Below are 16,016 nucleotides of genomic sequence, written 5' to 3'. Positions count from 1 at the left end.
TGTGAGCCAGAGAAAAAGGCAAATTTCACAATAACAACCAGAGATTCAGTCAAAGTCAAAGGGACTTTTTCCTTTATCAGGGCAGAAATATACCAGCCAATTCAAGAGGACACAAGAGTGGAGCTGAATCATTAAAGGTAAATGCTACCTTCAAAAAACAAGTGCCAGTGTCACCTGTTTCTCTTTTTACTAATCAACACACACACACACACACACACACACATGCTCACACACCCCTGGTTGAATAGTACAAAATTGAGTAACTGGTTATTTGTGCCAAATGGCCAATCTGATCAATTATTTTTCTGGAAACATAGTTTAAGTGAAATCAATCTAGTGGCTCTTCTAGTGGTGAGGAGAGGGGTCCAGGAGTTAACACTATATTTGTAGAGGTTTGGCTAACAGCAATATTGTCTGAGGCCTATCTGTGAGACTAAAAATTAAGATTATCATCCGCACCAAACGATGTCAGTGTAGCTCTGCATACGTGTGGTACTGATGAAAACTGTGTAGGGTCACCCACACACCTCTGTCTAGAAAATGGCAGGGAAGCATTCAGCCTCCAAGGATTTCTTTGGCACAGCTTTACCTCGTGCTCTAGAAACCACCTAGATTACAAGCAAAAAGCCCCAAAGCATTTCACTTAATTTTATTTTTAGCATGTTGCTTTCATGTTTATATTCTTCAGCACCTGATTATAGTGATAATAGCCTCAACACAGTTAGCTGACAGAAGAGCCATAGAGGAGAAAATTATAGTTTCTAACAAGCCGTATATTATTCAATTTCTACCTCCTAATTTTCTCATTCAAACAACTAAACTTAAGAAGAAACATGTCTATTATTTTATTAGAATCAGGAAATATAATGAATTGCCACTACTGAGTGAACTGACCAGGTACTATCAAAATGAAACATTAATCCCATAATTTCACAACGTAATGTTTACCAGTTTCAAAGGGGATATTTGTAGCTTCTTCTCTGAGGAAAACACATAGATACTTGGGGTGCTTATGAATTGTAGAAAGATATGGATTGTCACTGTTGGCAAGACTGAGGGTTAGAATAAACATTTTAACAAATTGCAATTGAATTCAACATAGATAGAAGTGTACCTTAGAGCATAAATATTTTTTACACCAGAATCAGAAAATATAAGAATGTAGATGTGATCTTATTCATTTTATACTAATAAAGAATATGAAGAAGAAGAATGAGGAATAGGAGGAAAAGGATGAAGTCAAGGAGGCTGGGGAAGAGAGAGAGGAAGAGCAACATACTAATCAGATGGTGTCACAGACTAAGCCAATTTGTTCAGGATTCCCTGCATCCATATCCTTAGATAGTTTCCACCACACTGACTCTGGGATTTGCCATGTGATTTGCCTTAGCTAAAACATCATGACAAAAGCAGAGATTAGAAAAATGCTTGCATATTGGAGCTTTCCTTTTCTTCTTACTGGAAATCCCTATGCCACCTGGTGAAGAAGCCTAGACTAGCTTTCTGGAGGATGAGAGGTAACATGGAGAAAGGCTCCAGTCATCCCTGCTCTCCCTGCCATCCTGTCTGAGTACCCAGACATGACAGTGAGGATTGAATCTCCAGATATCCTAAGCCATCCTGTCCCAGTCAAGCTGGTGCAGTCAGAAAAATCACCTGGCCAACCCCAGAATCTGGAGAAATCGATAATAAATTGCTGCTTTATGCCAGTAAGTATTGTGGTGGTTTGTTTTGTGCAAAAGCTAACAAATACAGAGTGGACCAGTCAGCACAGTACATGAGAGATACACTTGAGGAGCGTACTTCAGCAGCCTTTCTCCAGCCCTACCTAGAGGGGGAGTTCTTGGGTCCATGTGTGATCTGAATGTTTCTTGGAGCAGCTGTAGCCTTAGTTGGAGGCAAATATATCCAAATGTCATATCCTGGTGTCACTACAGTTTGAATTGCCCATTTAAATCTTTGCTCAGAGTCCATGCTCACCAATTCAACTGCATTGGAGTTCAGCTCCTAGACAGAAATCTAACATGGAGGGGATTTATTATTATTAATATGAATATTTGACACTGCAGGTTAATTCTTAGTGTAAGCAAAGCAACTAATATAATGTAACTGAATTTCTTATGAGTTTCGCTAGAGGGCTATGCTTTGAGAAATAAACCACCTGTCAGAGTTGTGGTGGCCAAGAGAATACAGACCAGCAACTACAGAGGTAATTGACCAAAGATTCCAGTTGCTGTGCTCTAAAATCCTGTTGCTTCCAAGGCTATGCTACCCAAAAGCTTCTCCCAGCTGATAACCAAATGTGGTTAAATGCTAACACAGATCCATTCCTGGCCACACAGGATTGCTCTAACTATGCCTCCAGGGATTCCTTAATAGCACTGCTGAACTTACCTTATAACTTCATTGCACCAGGGCAATCCATAAGGATTCCACCCCTCTTTCCTTGAGGTCAGATATTGTAGGGCGAGGGCTCTCCAGCCTTCTTTGGTTCCCTCTTTTTTTGTCACAAGAAGATTTTCCTAATATAACGCTTACATGTTTAATCCCATTATTACATCTGCTTCTTGGAGGACCCAAACTAATATATGGACTGCTGATAAAATCAAGTTTCTAAGATCACAAGGCTGAGAGCTTTGGTAAATCCATTTATGATAATGATAGTCGAGCCTAACCCATTCAACATACTTTATACTATGTATGATTAAATTGAACTGCTTGTTTCTCTTTTACTTTAAAGTGGCTAGAGAATGGTTAAACATGAAATTGACTACTGATGACCAAAGAGGGTAGTAATGAGTATTTTTAAGAAAATAAATTGTATGTTGTCCAATTTTTTCAATACTTTACTTAATAAGAAAATAACAAAGACTCATGAAGACGGGCAAACACAAACCATATCTTGAGCCAGAGATTGGAACAAATTGGTTGACACAGATAAATTGTGGCAATAATGAAAAGATTAGTGCGTTCATGTGTGTGGTAGAATATGAGAGAGATAATATGGGCAACCACAGGTCATTTAAGAGTGCTCTAGTAGAAAACATATGGTATGAATGGGAAAGGTAGAAACAAATGAAGTTTCTAGGTGCAGAAATGGCTAGAAGTATAATGAGTCATTAAGCCAGAGAAAAAGGGAAATGAAAAAAAATTTGAAGGTGGAGAATTTGTATTTGGTTCGAATAACCTTCTGTTTAAAATGTCAGAGAGACCTTCAGGCTTATCTTAGAAATTCAGATCTGGGTTAACGGAGTACATTTGAGTGTCAACTACACATACTTGTGATAACTGAAGGATGAAGACTGTCTAAGAAAACAGTAAAATTATGTATAGAGACAGAAATTTTCTAATCATAATTTTAATGCAAATTTATATCACAGAAAATAGATTGGATTAAGAAAATGTGGCACATATACACCATGGAATACTATGCAGCCATAAAAAAGGATGAGTTTGAGTCCTTTGTAGGGACTTGGATGCAGCTGGAATCCATCATTCTTAGCAAACTATCACAAGAACAGAAAACCAAACACCGCATGTTCTCACTCACAGGTGGGAACTGAACAATGAGATCACTTGGACTCAGGAAGGGGAACATCACACACCGGGGCCTACCATGGGGAGGGGGGAGGGGGGAGGGATTGCATTGGGAGTTATACCTGATGTAAATGACGAGTTGATGGGTGCAGCACAGCAACATGGCACAAGTATACATATGTAACAAACCTGCACGTTATGCACATGTACCCTACAACTTAAAGTATAATAATAATAAATAAATTTAAAAAAAAAAAAAGAAAATAGTTGATTTATCAATTGCAATATTTATATCATTAAATGCTAACTTACCCAGATTTTTAATAAATTCTGGTTTTCCTGATTAGATAATCAAAACATATGCACCACATTATTTATAGCAATGAGGCACTTAAATGCTTCAAAAAAAAAAACACGGAAGAAAATTTTTTTTTTTTTTTTTTTTTTTGAGATGGAGTCTCACTGTATCACCCAGGCTGGAGTGCAGTGGTGTGATCTCGGCTCACTGCAACCTCTGCCACCCGGGTTCAAGTGATTATCCTGCTTCAGCCTCCTGAGTAGCTGGGATTACAGGTACCTACCACCACACCCGGCTAATTTTTGTATTTTTAGTAGAGACGGGGTTCCACCATCTTGGTCAGGCTGGTCTTGAACTCCTGACCTAATAATCCACCTGCCTCGGCCTCCCAAAGTGCTGGGAATACAGGTGTGAGACACCACGCCTGGCCGAAAACACTTTTTAAAATGTCCAAATCTAGGGATAGTTGAACTCTTAAATACTGTCTAGACTGAATATATTCTGTGCCTTATATTTTCAGCTATTAAAATTTTTATTTTCAATTATTATGGGTATATCACATGTGTATATATATATATATTTATGGAGTAAATGTGATGTTTTGATATAGGTATATGATTTGTAATAATCACATCAGGACAATTGGGGTATCTATCACCACAAGTATTTGTCATTTCTTTGTATGGGGAACATTCAAATTCCACTCTTTTAGTGATTTTAAATTATATAATAAATTATTTTTGACTATATTCACTTCGTTGTACTACCCCAATGCTAGATCTTATTCATTCTAACTATATTTTTGCACCCATTAACCATCCCAACTTTCCCCCCTCCTTCCCACTATTCTTCCTGGTCTCTGGTAACCATCGTTCTACTCTATCTCAGTGAGTTCAATTGTTTTAATTGTTAGCTCTCACATATGAGTGAGGACATGTAAAATTTGTGTTTCTGTGCCAGGCTTATTTTGCTTAACCTGATGACTTGTTCCATCTACGTTGTTGCAAATGACAGGATTTTATTCTTTTTATGGCAGAATAATATTCCATCCTGTATACCAACCATGTTTTCTTTTTTCATTCATCCATTGATGGATGCTTAGGCTGATTCCAAACACTAGCTATTGAGAAGAGTGCTGTGATAAACACGGGCCTACAGAAATCTCTTTGATATACTGGTTTGCTATTTTTTTCCTTTTGGATAAATATACCTAACAGTGGAACTGCTGGATCATATGGTAGCTCTATTTTTAGTGTTTTGGGGAACCTCCATACTGTTCTCCATAGTGTTTGTACAAATTTACATTCCTACCAAACAGTGTATGATGGTTCCCCTTTCTCCAATTCCTTGCCAGCATTTGCTATTGCTTGTCTTTTGGAGAAAAGCCATTTTGACTGGGGTGAGTTGATATCTCATTGTAGTTTTGGTTTGCATTTCTCTGATGATTAATAATGTTGAGCATTTTTTTCACATGCCTGTTGGAATTTGTATGTCTTCTTTTGAGAAATGTCTATTCAGATCTTTTGACCATTTTAAACTCAGATTATTTGCTTTTTTCCTATTGAGCTGTTTGAGCTCCTTATATATTCTGGTAATTAATCCCTTGCCAGATGTGTAATTTGCAAATATTTCTTCCATTCTGTGTATTGTCTCTTCACTTTGTTGATTGTTTCATTTGCTGTGCAGAAGCCTTTTAGCTTACTGTGATCTCATTTATCCATTTTTGTTTTAGTTGCCTATGCTTTTTGAAGTATTACTCATGAAATCTTGCCCCAAACCAATGTCATAGACAGTTTCCTCAATGTTTTCTTTTAGTAGTTTCATAGTTTGAGTTCTTATATTTAAGTCTTCTATCTATTTTGATTTTATTTTTGTATATGGTTAGAGATGGGAGTCCAGATTCAATCTTCCTCATATGGTTATCCAGTTTTCCCAGCAACATTTATTAAAGAGACTGTCTTTTCCCTAATGTATGTTCTTGGTACCTCTGTCCAAAATGAGTTCTTGTGCATTATTTTTATAACATATATAATTTTCTAAACCCTGAAAGTTTTATATTATAGTGCTTTTTTTCCAGTCCTTTCTTAAGCATTAGGTCTAACTTTGAATTAATCTTCATTCATTAGTACATGAGTCTAGCTGAAACTAGAATATCCTGTTGATGTTTATTTGTTGCATGTGTTGCTGATGCTTCTGTTATATAAAATTTTCAAGATATGAGTAAACAAATTATTCCAAATTTACTTTGGAAACAACATCAGAAATATATTACATATTAGTTCACTTGAGTAGTATTAAGTTCTAAGATTTGGGAGTCATACAATACATATGAATGAGTGGTTATAGTTTTATAGCATTTATAAATTTTATGCTCAATTTGCTAACATAGATAATCATTAAAAAGTAAAAACATGAGTTCATAAATGGTAATGAGATAATTTATACTTACATAATATTATTTTAGTATTGTTTTATTACTTTAGTATTAAAACACTCTGGAGAGATAAAGAGTTAGAGATAGACAAATATTTACCTAAGTATGTGAATAAAGACAAAAGAGACAAAGGCAATTCCGAATGAACAAAGAGGAAAAATGAATTTCCAGTCATTAAAAATCAATACATAATAAAAAAAAATTAACATGTGTATTTCATTTTTCTGGAAAACTAGAATATTACAAAACTTAAATAATCCCTAGGCCTACCCATATTTTGAAGATAATGCTCCACTTGTCAAAAAAATGTAAGTTATATCTAGGGATAAACCTTAATGGTATGTTAGATAGAACTACAAATTACTGGGATTCCACACTTCAAATAGTAAAGAATGCTTTACTGTTTTGGCATATACCTGCAGTAAATGAAATATACACACTCTAAAAAGATTCCTCTTGCAAGATGAATTATAAAGTAGCTTTAAAAATGATGATTAGTTTAATCTTATGGCTTTGATTTCAGACAGAAAAGACTAAAGTTTGAGTGAACCTTTAAAATATCTACTGGGGCTTAAATAGCACATGCATATCATATATATATATATATATACACACACACACATATATATATATATACACATATATATAAATATTTTGAGATGGGTCTCTCTCTGTTGCCCAGGCTGGAGTACAGTAGCATGATCTCAGTTCACTACAAACTCCACCTCCCAGGCTCAAGAGATTCTCCCACCCTAGTCTCCTGAGTAGCTGGGGCCACAGGTACAGGCCACCATGTCCAGCTAATTTTTTTTTGTATTTTTGGTACAGACAGGGTTTTGCCATGTTGGTCAGGCTGGTCTCGAACTCCTGAGCTCAAGTGATCCACCTGCCTCAGCCTCCCAAAATGCTGGGATTACAGGCATGAGCCACCGTGCCTGGCATCATAGATATTTTTTATAATTGATCAGAATTTAAAATTTATTTTCCTATAGTGTCCAAATAATCTGCTTTTTTGCTATCAAAATAAATTTTAAAACTTTGTTATTTAAAATAATAGCAAAGATATTCACAATAATTTTCCATGTTCCTTTTGTCCAAGGTAAGGCCAATTCCCCCATTAAATAATTTCCATGAAATTCATGAGTGCTCCTTTCTGCCCGACAAGGCCCTCCCACCGTGACGCCATATGGTGTAAACAGTATACACAAAAGCTCAGACCAAACAGATGTTTGGATGTTCCTAGAAAGGACCTATGCTCATAGTCTGCATATTTAATGTATATGCATAATTTCCCAGTTACACACACTCATGTCCATCTGTTACGATGGCATTTTGCCCAAATACAAATTGGGAAGATTATTTCACTTGCATATGGATGCCAGGTAATGACAGGTGTAGACAGGCTACCTGGTGGTGCAGTGAGGGACCATTTTCCTGCCAAATTCCTTCTTCTGAGGATACAATGGACACTGGTGCTGGACATTTAAAACTGTGATTATAGCCACTGGTAACATGTGAATGTACACTCAACTCTGGTAATGCCAATACTTTCAGAAATCAACAGAAATGATATGTATGGAAATGATATGTAGTCTTTAGCCTTTCTAGGCCATGACAAAGAGAACTGGAATTTTCTTAGCTCCTACAAACAGATTAGGGCACTTTTACCGCAGTAGTAAAGAAGGTGTGGAAAGTGTTGGGTTCTGCCCAATACCAGACCTGCAACTAAGTTGGAATGGGTAGCAAGCTATTTCAGAAAATAGCAAGCTATTCCAACTAAGTTGGAATGGGTAGCAAGCTAGTGCTGTGGTGGATATCATTTAGCAAAACAGAACATGTTGTTAGATAACATCTCCTAGCCACCACAGCATGAGTTTTAATCAGTCCAGACTCAGAACCAGAAAAAACCTCATTATCAAAATGTAGTCAAAGAGCAGTCAATTAAGATTTATTAAGCATCTGCTTGTGCATGACTCTGCATAAGTTTTATACAAAGGCTTTATAAAAGTTATTCATCAAAGAAGATTGGATATCACAAAGTCAAAATGTTGTGGGCTTTGTATCTTAAACAGTGAGTGATTGTAAATTTCTGTACCTAAACAATGTTTTATCTTATTTTCCCATTACTAAAGTCATACTGCCCATTACTCAAAAATAATCAGAGCATAAGATAATATCAATACAGATATTATTTAGACATTTTGCAGGAAGATTGGAAAGGCTTATTTTCTATCTTGTTTTATTTGACTTTATTAAACTTTGGCCACACAAGGTTTTAAGACCCCAGACCTTGTGAATGAGCAACAAAAAACTTATGTATTTGACGTTATGCTTTTATCCATCCTACCCTAGAAAATGAATCACTGTTCAGGGTAAATTCAGGATAGTAGACAAATGTTTAGATAATATTAAATGACAGATTTGACTTGTAATTCTAAAAGTAACAAGTTTCATTTGTCTAGGTAAAGTCAAAATGACTACTTTTTTCAATCAATTTTCTTGGCAAATTATTGTACACATGATATAGGAGTTTTATTTCATTTAAAGTCAAAATAGGCATTGATTTAATACTTCAGCAAGTTATCCACCTTTATTCAAAAGTATATAAAATGAACTCTTGGTTGAGACAGAACTGATGGTTCTCAGTATGATCTCATGGGACCAAATCTTAACCAAGAAACTATAATAATAAAGAAACACTGAGAGAAAAGTGTATACATGCTATGCATAAAAAAGGTTGATAGGATATAGGTCCTGTAGGTGATATTTTACCAATAACCTAGGAATTCCAGGCCTTCCTTTGGACATGGAAAATTTATATATTCAAGACAGGGATGCATTTAACCTATTAGATGTTTTTTAAGTTCCTGAAGGAGTTTTGCTAAATAAATCATCCTTTTATGTAGTCAGTGCATTTTTGAGGAGCAGGTAAGTAGCAGGCACTAATGTAGGTTCTGGGAAGAGAATGGAGGAAAGTTCTGATCCAGGGGAGTTAAAGCACATGTAGATGACTAGCTCCCTACACTTGTTCATGTAATGTAATGGTAAACAACAATTAAAGAAACATTTCAATAAAACAGTAGGCACGGATGGAAGCCTTCTTTAATACTCTCTGAATCGGCGCATGCTCAATTCAACTTTGATCCTTTTTGTTGGTTTAAAATATTTAATTTATTTACAATATTATACCAATTATTTAGTGGCTGCTGCTTTTTGTTTTATTTTTAAAATGCTGAATTCTACATTTTTGGTTTAGAAAGAAAGACATTTGCTATATTTCCTCATGAGAAAATCGCTCCTAGAAGTTCTCCTATATATTTCCCCAAATGAAAATGCTGTGATGCAGCAAAAGAAACTACCATCAGAGTGAACAGGCAACCTACAGAATGGGAGAAAATTTTGGCAATCTACTCATCTGACAAAGGGCTAATATCCGGAACCTACAAAGAACTCAAACAAATTTACAAGAAAAAAACAAACAACCCCATCAAAAAGTGGGCAAAGGATATGAACAGACATTTATCAAAAGAAGACATTCATACAGCCAACAGGCACATGAAAAAATGCTCATCATCACTGGCCATCAGAGAAATGCAAATCAAAACCACAATGAGATACCATCTCACACCAGTTAGAATGGCGATCATTAAAAAGTTAGGAAACAACAGGTGCTGGAGAGGATGTGGAGAAATAGGAACACTTTTACACTGTTGGTGGGATTGTAAACTAGTTCAACCATTATGGAAAACAGTATGGCGATTCCTCAAGGATCTAGAACTAGATGTACCATATGACCCAGCCATCCCATTACTGGGTATATACCCAAAGGATTATAAATCATGCTGCTATAAAGACACATGCACACGTATGTTTATTGCGGCACTATTCACAATAGCAAAGACTTGGAATCAACCCAAATGTCCATCAGTGACAGACTGGATGAAGAAAATGTGGCACATATACACCATGGAATACTATGCAGCCATAAAAAAGGATGAGTTTGTGTCCTTTGTAGGGACATGGATGCAGCTGGAAACCATCATTCTTAGCAAACTATCACAAGAACACAAAACCAAACACCGCATGTTCTCACTCATAGGTGGGAACTGAACAATGAGATCACTTGGACTCGGGAAGGGGAACATCACACACCGGGGCCTATCATGGGGAGGGGGGAGGGGGGAGGGATTGCATTGGGAGTTATACCCGATGTAAATGACGAGTTGATGGGTGCTGACGAGTTGATGGTTGCAGCACACCAACATGGCACAAGTATACATATGTAACAAACCTGCACGTTATGCACATGTACCCTAGAGCTCAAAGTATAATAATAATTAAAAAAAAAAAAGAAAATGCTGTGATGATTCCTTCTAGCTGTAGTTTTGTCAAGCTATTCTGTCACAGTAATTTTCTTGAAGCTCTTTGTAAAGAGTATACAATATTGCCATGCCCGCCTCTTTACAAAAAGTTATCCTTTTATTTGGCTTGCAGTTTCTAGCTCCCCTCAAATTCAATCTTGGAAAAAAGAAAAAGAAAAAGAAAACACCCTGCATACTATTTCTACTATTCTTTCTGAATATTTAATCATATTAGAATAGGATAGTCCTTAAAAACAATTATTGCTCCACTTTTTCTAACCAGCATAATAAAGCAACAACAATTGCCAGATGGGAAAAGTGAATTTAACACAGAAAATTAGCAAAGCCAAGCAAGAGAGAGAGCAGGCAAAGGTTAAGAACGTTAAGTGAAGCATTCTAGCTGAAAATACTTATAAAGGGGAAAATGATGAAAAACTTTATTTCCATTGTCAGTAACTGAAGAAATGAACTTGTAAAATGTAATACAGTACAATACAGTGAAAAAGTATTTGAAAAAAAAAAATACATCCAAAAGATGTGTCAAAATATGATGTCAAAGTTCCCAAAAAACAACATAAGATAAATTAGAATTACAAAATGAAAAGAACACAGATTTATATTTAGAAGACACAGGTGTATGTCATTTATTCCTTTCCTTACTTCCATTGGTTCTGCCTCAACTGGAAACATCTCTTGAATTGTTCAGCCAGGCTTCTTTCCTCCATTACCTGAGTCCTTTCAATGGTTGAAATACAAATTGTATTTGCCTATCTTTGAGGTGAATTCACTCAGATTCCAAATGAGTCTTTTGTCCAAGCCTTTCTAGCAGAAGCAAATCTAAATAGGAAAGACCTGGGTTCTTTGCTCTAGTGGACCCATGACAGAGCAACTGGTACAACTAGGTTCTCCTCTGAAGGGTGACGTGTCATCTCTCTGCTCTCAGGCTTCCCCCAAGATCTGCTAATTCCACAGCCCATCTATGTAAGTCTCTGCAAGAGCACTACAGTTAGCCAAATCAGGCAGCCCATTTTCTGTCCTCTGCAAAATATACATGCACAGCAAGTGGTCAGAATCAATCCTATTCTGTATGTTGCAGAAAGGATTTACTGCAAAGAAGTCAAGAGATATTCTTAGCAATCATGGGAATGATTGTTGTTTTCTAAGGCTCCTTTCAGTTCTTGGATCTCTTCCTCTTCAACCCCACATCTCAAAGAGCAACCACAATGCCTGCTCTCTTGGAATCACTCTCAATATGAGGTACTTTAAGATCATTAAGCCACACTGCTAAGTTGCTTGTGTCTATCAAGTGCCTTCATCACGGACATGGGAGAAGACCATGGTATCAAGAGTCAGAATGCAAGTCATCATTTTTCCCCAACCCCTTTCCTTATTCATTTTTAAAATTCATTCTTCAAACTCTGATTGCAAGAAGGTAACCATTTAGTTGTATAAGGCCATTTATAAGCTCTATGATTAATGTTATACTTTGATTCTTTTTCATCCAATTAGAGAAATGATGGGATCTCAAGAAGTGGAGATCAGCTAAAAGAAATTCAGTTTCAAGCAATATCTGGATATTACCCACGATGCTCCTGTCCTTTGCCTGAGGTGGGATTTTTAGATTGTTCTAAGTTGTGGAGTACTGGAACAAGCTCATACTGCTCAGCACTGGAGGGAGAAAACTGGGTTTCTGTTGAACTTGTGCAAACATCACCAGGCATGCATTCCAAAGGGCAGGAAGGGAACATTTGGGATTCCTTTATTGCTTTCCTCAGTGAATAAATATATTATTATTAAATATATGAATATTATATATAGTAAAAACAAATATGCTGGTTTATTTACATATATATGTTCTAGGTGATAAGAATATAGTAAAAAAGCCCTCATTGAGCTTACATTCTAATGTGGGGAAAGACTAAAAAAACCACAAAGGAATAAATAATCTTAGTTCAGAGAGTAATACTGTGAAAAAAAGAAACAGAGCAACAGGACTGAGGGACTGGGGAAGCTGGTTTAGACAGGAAGTCAGCAGTGCCCTACTCGAAGAGAGAATATATGAACTGAGACCCAAATGAAAAGGAGTCTGTCTTGTGAGGGTGTGGTTCACTAGTCTTCCAGGTAGATGGAATGAGAAGGTCAGGAAGGAGCTGAGCATCTTTAAGGAACAGGGAGAATGCCAGTGCATATATATCAAAGATTTAGTGAGCAAGGTTGTAAACGATATTAGGTCAGACAATAGGTAGGCTCTGTATCATGGTGGTGCTTCTCGGCTTTATTGTAGGTATAACGGAAGGCCTAAGAAATATTTAAGATGGACAGTGAAATAACCAGTTTTTATCTGAGAGTATTCTGGCTGCCATGAGGTAAATGGATTAAAGTAGGACTAGACTGGAAATGAGAGAGAGGTTAAGACACCATCGTAAGCAGTACGTGCATTAGGTACTGCAGTCATCTTTACCAGTACCATTATAAGTGGTGGAGAGAAGGGGCAATTAGATTATTGCTGATGGATTAGACATGGGAAATAATGAAAACAATGGACTTAAAGCTGTCGTCTACATTTTTGGTTTGTGTAACTGATTCAATTGTAGTGCCATCACTGAGATGGAAAAGTTACTGAATGTGGGATTCCCTCTTCTCTGTCTTGAATTTTAAAAAGGGAAGCAAATAGCATTTCTAAACAAAGGGACTTTTTAAATTGGGAATCTTTCAGTGTGATGTGATTTCTCTCTTCTGTAGATAGCCTGTCTTCTGAGTAGATGGGAAAATCATTAATAATCTCGCTTAGGAAAAAAATTAAAAAGACAAAATATATAGTCTGTTAATCATAAAAAGGAAATAAATACTTTTACATGAAGATATCCAGTGATCAAAAATAGAGTTGGGAACTTGTCCATTAAGAGATGAAAAAGAGCAATCCAGGTAGATGTTCATGTGTGAAGTCACGAAGCCACGACAGAAAAGTAATAGAGTTAGAAGATAGTTGTGACAATAGTCACAATAATAATAATCCAATCCAAAATGATAACCCAGTTTTCCTAAGCATTATGTCAGGAGTGGACAGTAGAAGGGTATGTAGATGGAAGCCAGGCTGGAATATTAAAGTCTTGTGTTCTTAAGGTAGTGAATCCTCACAAGAAGGCATATCACCACGATGGCCTTTGGAAGGATCACTGTTAGGAATGTGGATGAGAAACTAGAGTTGTAGGGATGTGTTGAACAGTTCTACAGAAACCCAATTACCACAGAAGACTCTTATAACAATCCAGACAAAAGGCAATGGAAGTTGGAATGAGTGCAGAATTCAAGTTTTGCTATTAACTAGTTTTGTCCTTGAGAACAAGTCATATCTGCCCTCATTTCTGTATGTGAAAAATAGGAAGGTGGTCATAATGACTCAACTAAGTATTTCTCAGTTGTCTCCGTAAGATCGTGTCATGAAGGAGCTTTCTGTGATAGCAAGAGGAAGGCAGGCTACTGAATTTTTATTGTCCTAGAGTAGAATCAAAATCAAATGATTAGGGTCCTATGTACACCTGGAAATGTGGCCGAAGGTCTATTTATATAATAATTTATTCATAAAACTCCTACTCAAATAACAATTTGCTTTCCACACCATCTCATTTTATGCATTACTTTGCTACCAAGTCAATGAGGGAAACAGAAAAGAATATTTTAAAAACCAGATTTAAAAATACTATCAACAAACCCTCTCGAGGAGAAAGAGAATGTTATAAAAAGAGTTTTATGCCTTGGTTTGTTGGCTCAGCTTCAATGTTGATATAGACTATGAATTGAGATTGAAGTCTTAGGACTTCAGTGGCAGCAAAGGGCTTTTGTGGTTATTAAACACCTCAATTTTACTTAGGCATTTAGCAAACCACAAAAGCCATTAATTGGCTGTCTTCTGCACTGTTGTGGATATTGCTTCCAAAGCATCAGTAAGTACAGAGCAGATCTGTGATCTCTTCCCTTTCTCACCATACAGATAATTTATAGATTAAATATACATACTCCAATTCTTATTTTGTAATGGTCAAAAACATTTTCCAAGAGATTTGATTTACATAGGTTTCTGAAGCACTTAATTCTAAACTTAATTCTCCAGATGCCTGCAAATCAGCCATCTGAGGTTTAGAATTCAGTTTGAGAGATTTTCATGTGGCCTTGCTCTGAAAAGCTAAAATATATTTGTAAAATGTTGTTGGTCTACAGACCTGTATCGTTTTAAGTGACTGAATTTTACACAGGCAAAGTTGTACATATCAAGACAGAGAATTCTACTCTCAAAAAATTACTCTTGCTATTCCATTAAATTATTTGCAACACAACTGGAGTTTTGGGACTCCACCCAAGCTTTCCAGATATCTCCACCTTTATTTTATCCATATTTAGAATGTAACTGTGGTATATTTAAATATACATATATATATATATATAAAAGTCAATATTGGAAAAATTGTCAAGTTCTTCCTCAGTATTACAAAGGGACTTTTATGTTCATCATTGCTATCAATGCAAACACTGACTTAGTTAAAATGAAAAGTGAAAAATTATGCAGGATAAATTTTTAAATGTATCTGGATTTCAAGAGAATGAGAAGACAAGTCACAGACTTGGAAAAAATATATTTACAAAAGACATATCTGATCAAGGACTGTCATCCCAAATATACAAAAAACTCATTACAAATCAACAAGAAGAAAACAAACAACTTAAAAATGAGCAGATCTAAACATACCCTTCATCAAAGATGTACAGATGTATAGAATTTAGTGAGCAAAGGTGAAAGTGGTATTAGGTCAGACAAGTAAGTGTATGAAAAGATGCTCAAAATCATACGTCATTAGGGAATTGCAAATTAAAAGAGTGAGATACCGTATGTACTTCTTAGAATTTGGAAAATCCAGAACACTGACACCACCAAATGCTGGTGAGGATGTGGAGCAACGGGATTTCTCTTTTTTTTTTTGCTGGTGGGGATTCAAAATGATATTGAAACTTTGAACCACAGTTTGTCAGTTTCTTAGAGAACTAAACATACTCTTACCATGTGATCCAGCAATTGTGCTCCTTGTTATCTATCAAAATGCATTGAAAACTTACATGCACACAATAACCTGCACACAAATGTTTATAGGCAGCTTGATTCATAATTGCCAAAACTCGGAAGTAACCAAGATGTCCTTCAGTAGGTGAACGGATAAATAAACTGTGGGCCATCTAGAAAATGAAATGTAATTCAGCAATAAAAATAAATGAGTTTGTATGAAGCCATGGAAAGACATGGAAAAAGCTTAAATGCATATTATCAAGTGAAAGAATTCCATCCGAAAAGGTTACATACTATATGATTCTAAATATATGACATTCTAGAAAAAGC

At 36.1% G+C, this 16,016-nt stretch overlaps 1 protein-coding gene across 1 annotated transcript in view; it reads right to left on the bottom strand.

Annotated features, from left to right (window-relative positions):
• The window catches only part of KHDRBS2 (KH RNA binding domain containing, signal transduction associated 2), a 583,766-nt gene that overhangs the window by 211,654 nt on the left and 356,096 nt on the right, over window positions 1–16,016 (bottom strand). The gene's annotated exons all lie outside the window — the stretch shown is intronic.

Source organism: Macaca mulatta, chromosome 4 (assembly GCF_049350105.2).
Source record: "Macaca mulatta isolate MMU2019108-1 chromosome 4, T2T-MMU8v2.0, whole genome shotgun sequence".
NCBI lineage: Eukaryota > Metazoa > Chordata > Mammalia > Primates > Cercopithecidae > Macaca > Macaca mulatta.
This window is presented reverse-complemented; position numbering and strand designations above follow the sequence as displayed.